This window comes from Staurois parvus, unplaced genomic scaffold, assembly GCF_062004578.1.
Source record: "Staurois parvus isolate SC_StPar_1 unplaced genomic scaffold, SC_StPar_1.0 ptg000165l, whole genome shotgun sequence".
NCBI classification, from domain to species: Eukaryota; Metazoa; Chordata; class Amphibia; order Anura; family Ranidae; genus Staurois; species Staurois parvus.
The window spans coordinates 6854649-6861216 of NW_028317961.1; the positions used below are offsets into that span (position 1 = coordinate 6854649).

A 6568-nucleotide genomic window follows, 5' to 3' on the forward strand; every position below is an offset into this window, starting at 1 on the left:
AGGTCGTGGCCCCCAGGTACTCCCAGCTGAGGTTGAGGAGACCACTCGCAGGAGCAGAGTACAACGGGAGGAGACAAATGGAAATTTGATAGGCTAGCCTAGGTCAGGACAGGCGCAAAACAAGCCCAGTCAGAGAACAAAGCTGGGGTCGGTACACAAGTAGTCAATACAGGAGATAGCAACACACAGGAGCTCAGACAACTAGGAAGTTGCTCAGGTAAAGTGGCCTAGTCTGAGCACATCTTATATAGACAGGCAAACAAGGAAGCGGGCCAGGAAGTGATGGAAGGGAAGGAAATAAAACCCAGAGGACAGCAGACGACTCCCATAGGTGAGCATAGACAAACACATATGTGAATGGATCGGGAACAGCAAGGAGGTAAGAATACACAAACAAGAAACTGCAGGCTAACTTGTGACAAAACCTTTATCCCAAAAAGAAAAAAAAAACTGTTGCTGTAACTGCTTATAAAGTGTGAGCTGGAGCTTGGCTTCAATTTGTCAGTGTATTTAAATCTACCAGTATACTTAACTCCCCCCAGGCTGACAATGCTCCTGTTCAAAGGTGCCCATGTGCTTCTTCATCTAGGTGTGTTCTTGGCCAAATCACTAGGTGAAAACAGAGGGAAAAAAGGCTAAGAAAAGAAAACTGATGCAGCCATTACATCTAATGATTGGTAAGCTTCAATATATTATATTTTTGTTTTAATACTGTTTTAATGAATTTTGAATAGACAAAGGTAAGATTGTGCACAAACATTTTTCCAAAATCTTTACAATGTAAATGGCTCATATTGAGAGTAAATGGCCAATCACGGCGACCTTTTACCACATGATCAGCCGTGTCCAATGACACAGCAGATCACCAGGTAAATACAGTTGCCGGTTATGGGCAGCACTTTCCTCACGCTGTCACAGCATGAGGAAAGTACTGCCGATAACCGGCAATTGTTGGAGAAGTGGTCGGCACTGATCATCAGGGAACTGATCATCAGTGCCCATCAGTGCTGCCCCCCTGTGCCCATCAGTGCTGCCCACTTGTGCCCATCAGTGCTGCCCACTTGTGCCCATCAGTTCCGCCCACCTGTGCCCTGCAGTGCCACCCACCTGTGCCCATAACCGGCAATTGTCAGAGAAGTGATCGGCGCTGATCATCAGGGCACTGATGATCAGTGTCGCTCACCTGTGCCACCCACCTGGGCCCAGTATTTCCGCCCACCTGTACCCATCAGTGCTTCCCACCTGTACCCATCAGTGCCACCCAGCAGTGCCACCCACCTGTGCCCAGCAGTGCTGCCCATCAGTGCTGCCCAGCAGTGCCACCCATAAGTGCCCTGCAGTGATGCCCATCAGTGTCACCTCTCAGTGCCACCTATCAATGCCTCCTATCAGTGCCTTCTATCAGTGCCGCCTAATCAATGCACATTCGTGAAGGAGAAAAATTACCTGTTTGCAAAATTTTATAATAGAAACAGAGAAACTTTTTTTTTTCAAATGTTTTGCTCTTTTTTTGTTTATAGCAAAAAAAAAAAATATAAAAACACCCAGAGGTGATTAAATACCACCAAAAGAAAGCTCTATTTGTGTGAAAAAAATTATAAAAAGTTCATATGGGTACAGTGTTGCATGACCGCACAATTGTCATTCAAAGTACGACGGCTCTGAAAGCTGAAAATTGGCCTGGGCAGGAAGGGGGTATAAGTGCTCGGTAAGTAAGTGGTTAAAGTGGAGACAGAGTGTGAGGGCATGAAGAGGCGTGAGTGCTGGAATAGCCTGCTCGTTATGTCCGCTTCTTGGGTAGAGCTGGAAGTTGCAGTCTTCAGGATAGGATGCTGAAGCAGCTTGGCATCAGAGCAGGAGATAGAAGCAGGGCCAGGAGGCAGGTGGCAGTCAGTGACAGACAGGCAATGAGGGACCGAATTGGCATGCAGGGCAAGTCAAAGAAGCAGGCCATGATCTTTAACAGCTGAGTACAGTACAGAATCAGCAGGCAGAGACAAATCTAGTAAACTGGGTCATCAAGGTCATGGTAACCAGATGAGCAAGGTTGCGGTAAAGAGCAGAGGTGAAGTCCACAGAGAAGCTGGGTCAAACACAGGTAGGCAAATTCAACAGGTCAGGTCTCAGGACACATGAAACAAGCTGCAAACCATTCAGCAACGACACATCCATTTAAATAGGCTGCTGGATGCCAGGTATGCATGCCAATTGCTATGTACATGAGCATGTGCACATGCACACTCGTGTGCCAGGTCACCACAGAATGTCTGGTGTTGCCTTTTCATACAGAAGTATGAGCAGCAGTGCGATGCACATGGGCATGAGCATAAGTCCGCAATGGTTTCCTGAGAATCTGGTTTACCTTACAGTACTGCTGACAAACATGATGCATTCAACTGAATATGCCATGCTGCAACCACCCCACCACCATGTGGAATGCACGTTTTTGCAGCATGGTGGTACAGCCTTTGTGGGGTTAGCACAGGCAGTGAGAAGACAACATATCGCTTCCTCACTGCCTGTCAAATGTGTCTGAAAAGTGATCTGAATGCAGGTTGCTTTTCAGAGGTGCAGAAAACTTGCCGCCAGTACTGTATATATGTAGCCTACATTTTTGTTATTTGTTACTATTTACACAGCACGCCTAAAAGTAAATTTAAAAAAGTATTACTTTTTGGATGTTTTTAAGAGAAGGCCCCATGGCTCACTGAAAGTATTTTTGAACATTTTCATAGCGAGATTTTCCCAATGGTTGACTTACTTTCCTCTTGTTAGCTTATGAGGTGCTTACACCCATAGGAGCTGCTAATGATGGTGGGTTCTGTGTTCTTTCATCACTCTCTCACTCCTCTCTAACACACTTGGTCATAGGCTAATACCTTTCACATCTGTGGGACTTACATGTTAATAAGCTAATAAAAGCACTATAAAATAAAGGTGAGCAATGAATCACTACCTTGCACTTAAAAGGCTATAGCGAGGTCATCTTGAGCTATAACAGAGCCAGATGGGGCCCTTTGCTTGATTTTATCTGGCCCTTTGGGCATTATTCCCCCCTACTGTCAACAACAATGGGGCATAGTTCCTGCCACTGACACCAACAATGAAACACTATTCCTTACAATGACACCAATGATGGGGCACTATTCCTCCCCCTAATATCAAAAATGGGGCACTATTCCTCCTACTAATGCCAAAGATGGGACATTGTTTGTACTGCCACCAGGACATTTTCTGCTCCCACTGGCCATCCAGCCCCATTAAAGTTTGAAAGAAGGTAAACTGGCCCTTTGTTTAGGCAATTTGGAAACCCCTGATCTAGGGTTTCTGTAACAGCAACAACTAACTTAAAAGAGGACATGGTCCATGTAGCAATTGTGCACACAGAGATGGATGCAGTCATCCATCTTGCTAAAGACCCTCCATCTTGTATCTCTCTCTCTCCCTCCTCCAATCCCCCCTCCCTCTCTGTTGAGTGACATGTGGTCTGTATGATGCTGCGAGATCACAGGCCTCAGGCCCCAGCTGGAGAGCTTCATGGTTATAAACCCCAATTAGCCTGGCCCCAGTATGTCTGTGAGACTCTTGCTTGGAAAGGATTGTAAAGCCATAAACCAGTCCTTCACTGGGCTTCAAAGACATTCCAGCTAGCCGTAAAACAGACTCACATTTAAAAACCCACTTTTCCATATACTTTTATATCTTATGGTAGGAAATAATTACATAAACATAAAGCATATATTTGGATAGCTCAGTTTAATACAAGTCGCCTGATATCTTACACCCCCTAGTTGAAGTCTACAAGAGAGCAGAAAGCATATAGTTCCAGCTGAAATAGTGAACTATGCCATGTTTGATATCTAGACGTTCAGCAGATGATTCTGCATATTAATCTACTCTTGGATAGAATGTTACATGTACCTAGGGAAGGTTATTGTCCTGGTATAACTTGTGAGGGATTTTGGTTCTAGCCTGAGTCCCCCGCCTACAACACCCTCCCCAAATGAGGCGATTGGTTCTCTGCTTCAAGCAGACACCCTGCTGAGTTCCTTGAAAAAGGCTGTTATGCATGAAGCAGAGAGTTAGACTTAAGTTGAGTTGAAGAAATCTCCCTTTTAACATCGGAACTAACTCGGGAGATGGTACCCTTTGCTCTGAAACTTGATCTGTTTAAACCAAGGCTGACGGTAGGTATCTACCTCTCTAAACGTCCCTCTGTTATCGCTTTGCTGTGTTATTGCTCTCTGTGTATATATATATATATATATGTATATATATATATACATATATATATATATATATATATAGGCTGCATCTTTTTCTGTAGATATTGTTATTGCACCCTTTTGACCCTTTTAGTAATAAATTCTATTATCTGAAAAATGTTGAACTGTTTCTAAAGCTCTTTAATGCAAACTAAGGATCCCTGTCTCTGAAGAGCTACTGGGTGTTTTTAAACCTCTATATATCTCTGTCTGTGGTGACAGTGGTATACAGACGATTATTCAAACATCATAGTGTTATTGCTAAAATTGTCGCGTTTCCTCCTACGCTGTACAAAAAGGTGGTGGTGGCAGTGTGAAGGGTTAGTTGCGTAATTAACCTGACCCAGTAACAATCGCTCTCAGGCTGCGGAACATAGGTTGTGGTCCATTAGCTGGAAAATCTTTGTGCAGGGTGCAGCTGAGCGTGGCATTGTTATGCACGTGACAGCGTGGTTTTAGACTGGCTAGTCCTTCGGTCACGAGTTGGTGAGAAGGGCTGAGGGTCTGACACCGCGATCATCACAGTCCTTGTGTGCACACTTGGTATATAACCTCTGCAGCAGGTGTGGTTATGCATTCCTAATGTATAGAGTACCCCTTTAAGGTGGCTGAAAGTACCTAGCACCTAATAATTAATGTTGGGTGGCTTTCGGTGGGGCCCTTGTTTAGGTGATGCACATGAACTGTTCCTTTAACAGTGTTGGCGGTGAATGTATATGAACAGCTGGGTTAGAGTGGTCTCTACAGTGTTTAATCTTTATGGCAGGAGCTTAACCTCCCTAGCGGTATGATTATGTCAATATTTCTGTGCTCAAAGCAGTAAATTTTTTTGCATAGAAATATGTCTTTTTTTTATTGTAGGCCTGTAATTTTTAGGTATAACTCACTGAAATCTGTCCGAGCAAGAGTCTAGTAAACATCCCGAGTATGATAAAATTTGAAACACGAAATTGTAAATTATAATATAATAAATAATCTTAAAAAAATAATAACATAATAATATTAAATTTAATTCAATAATATAATCAAACCAAAAACACTGAAATTTGAAACAAAGTTCGCACATCACTGAGCATAGTCGCAAAATCATTTTCAGTGTCTGATGATGAATTTCCCCACAAATCATTATCACTCAATTCTGCAAGTGGTTCTAATTTACTATCGCTGTTCTCTAGCTGGTCTAAAACCGCTTTTGACATAAAGGGTTTGACATAAAGGCTTTTGACAAACGCTTTTTGGCCGCCATGGACCTTTCTCAGTTTCAAGGCAGAAAGAGCGGTAAAAATGCAGGCAGGGCACAGAACAAAGCACTAGGGACAAAATGTATGTGAAATGCTTTGATACAGTAATGTCTTACTATGTGATTTTAGTGTATTTAGTGAATGTCACTTTTTAAAATTTTTAAATTTCCCTCCGGTTCCGGCCCCCCTACGTCCCGATGCTCGCAGGGAACCCGGGAGACGGATGCCGGCATCGGCCGGAGGAGATGGCCAGGGACGCTGCAGGGGGGACATCGCGGGAGCAGATGACAAGCTAAGTGAAACAGGGATCCCAGAGCAACACTGCAGGGTAATCCCGAGTGTAGCTCAGCGTTACCACTTTTGGCACTGATAACTAACCCCGAGCTACACTCGGGAATACCGCCATGGAGGTTAATATGTAGTTAGCTAGGTCCCAATGGCTTGGCGATTGGCAGGTTCCAGACGCCAGGTCCTCCTGCAGGGTGAAGTTTGTTGGCTCTCATCCTGGAAGCACAATGACTGTCTCCCTCAAGTTCTGTCTCTGGGGCAGCTTAGCAAAACTTGGAAGCAGGTCTGTTCTCTCTTTCTCTAGCTAGGGGGCAACAAGCAGATGAGAAGAGGGAGTAGTGAAAAGATTGACCTCCCCAGCTACACATACAAAGCAGGGGGCAGCTTCTAAATCTTTAACCCTTTGTTAGGACAAACAGTACTAAAATCTAATTTACAACTGATAATGAGATCTGCTAGAGTTATCAGAAGAGAAGATCTAAAATTGTAATCAGCTATTTTTAATTTTTTTTTTTAAGTTATGTTATGTGAACAGGAACATGTAACAAATCTAAAATAGGAGTTATCCCAGTTTGTGGAAATATACTTTAATCTTCAGCTACTGAATTTATTGTGAGGGCTGGTAAGAAAACACAGCAAGCTGCTTATAGTATGATTATGAGATATGATTCTAACTCAGTTACCTGTTAATGTAGATAAATGTAAAAACAAATACATGAAGACTGGCTTGTAACCAATATGAGAACACGTCCATCTGCTCCAAACACTGATCTG

At 43.5% G+C, this 6568-nt stretch overlaps 1 long non-coding RNA gene across 1 annotated transcript; it reads right to left on the reverse strand.

Annotated features, from left to right (window-relative positions):
• Window positions 1-409: 409 nt before the first annotated feature.
• Window positions 410-6568, reverse strand: LOC149462862 (uncharacterized). The gene is made up of 2 exons (XR_016312564.1): window positions 6478-6568; window positions 410-609 (listed from the first exon to the last, which is right to left on the reverse strand). It is a non-coding gene; the product is annotated as an uncharacterized LOC149462862 (long non-coding RNA).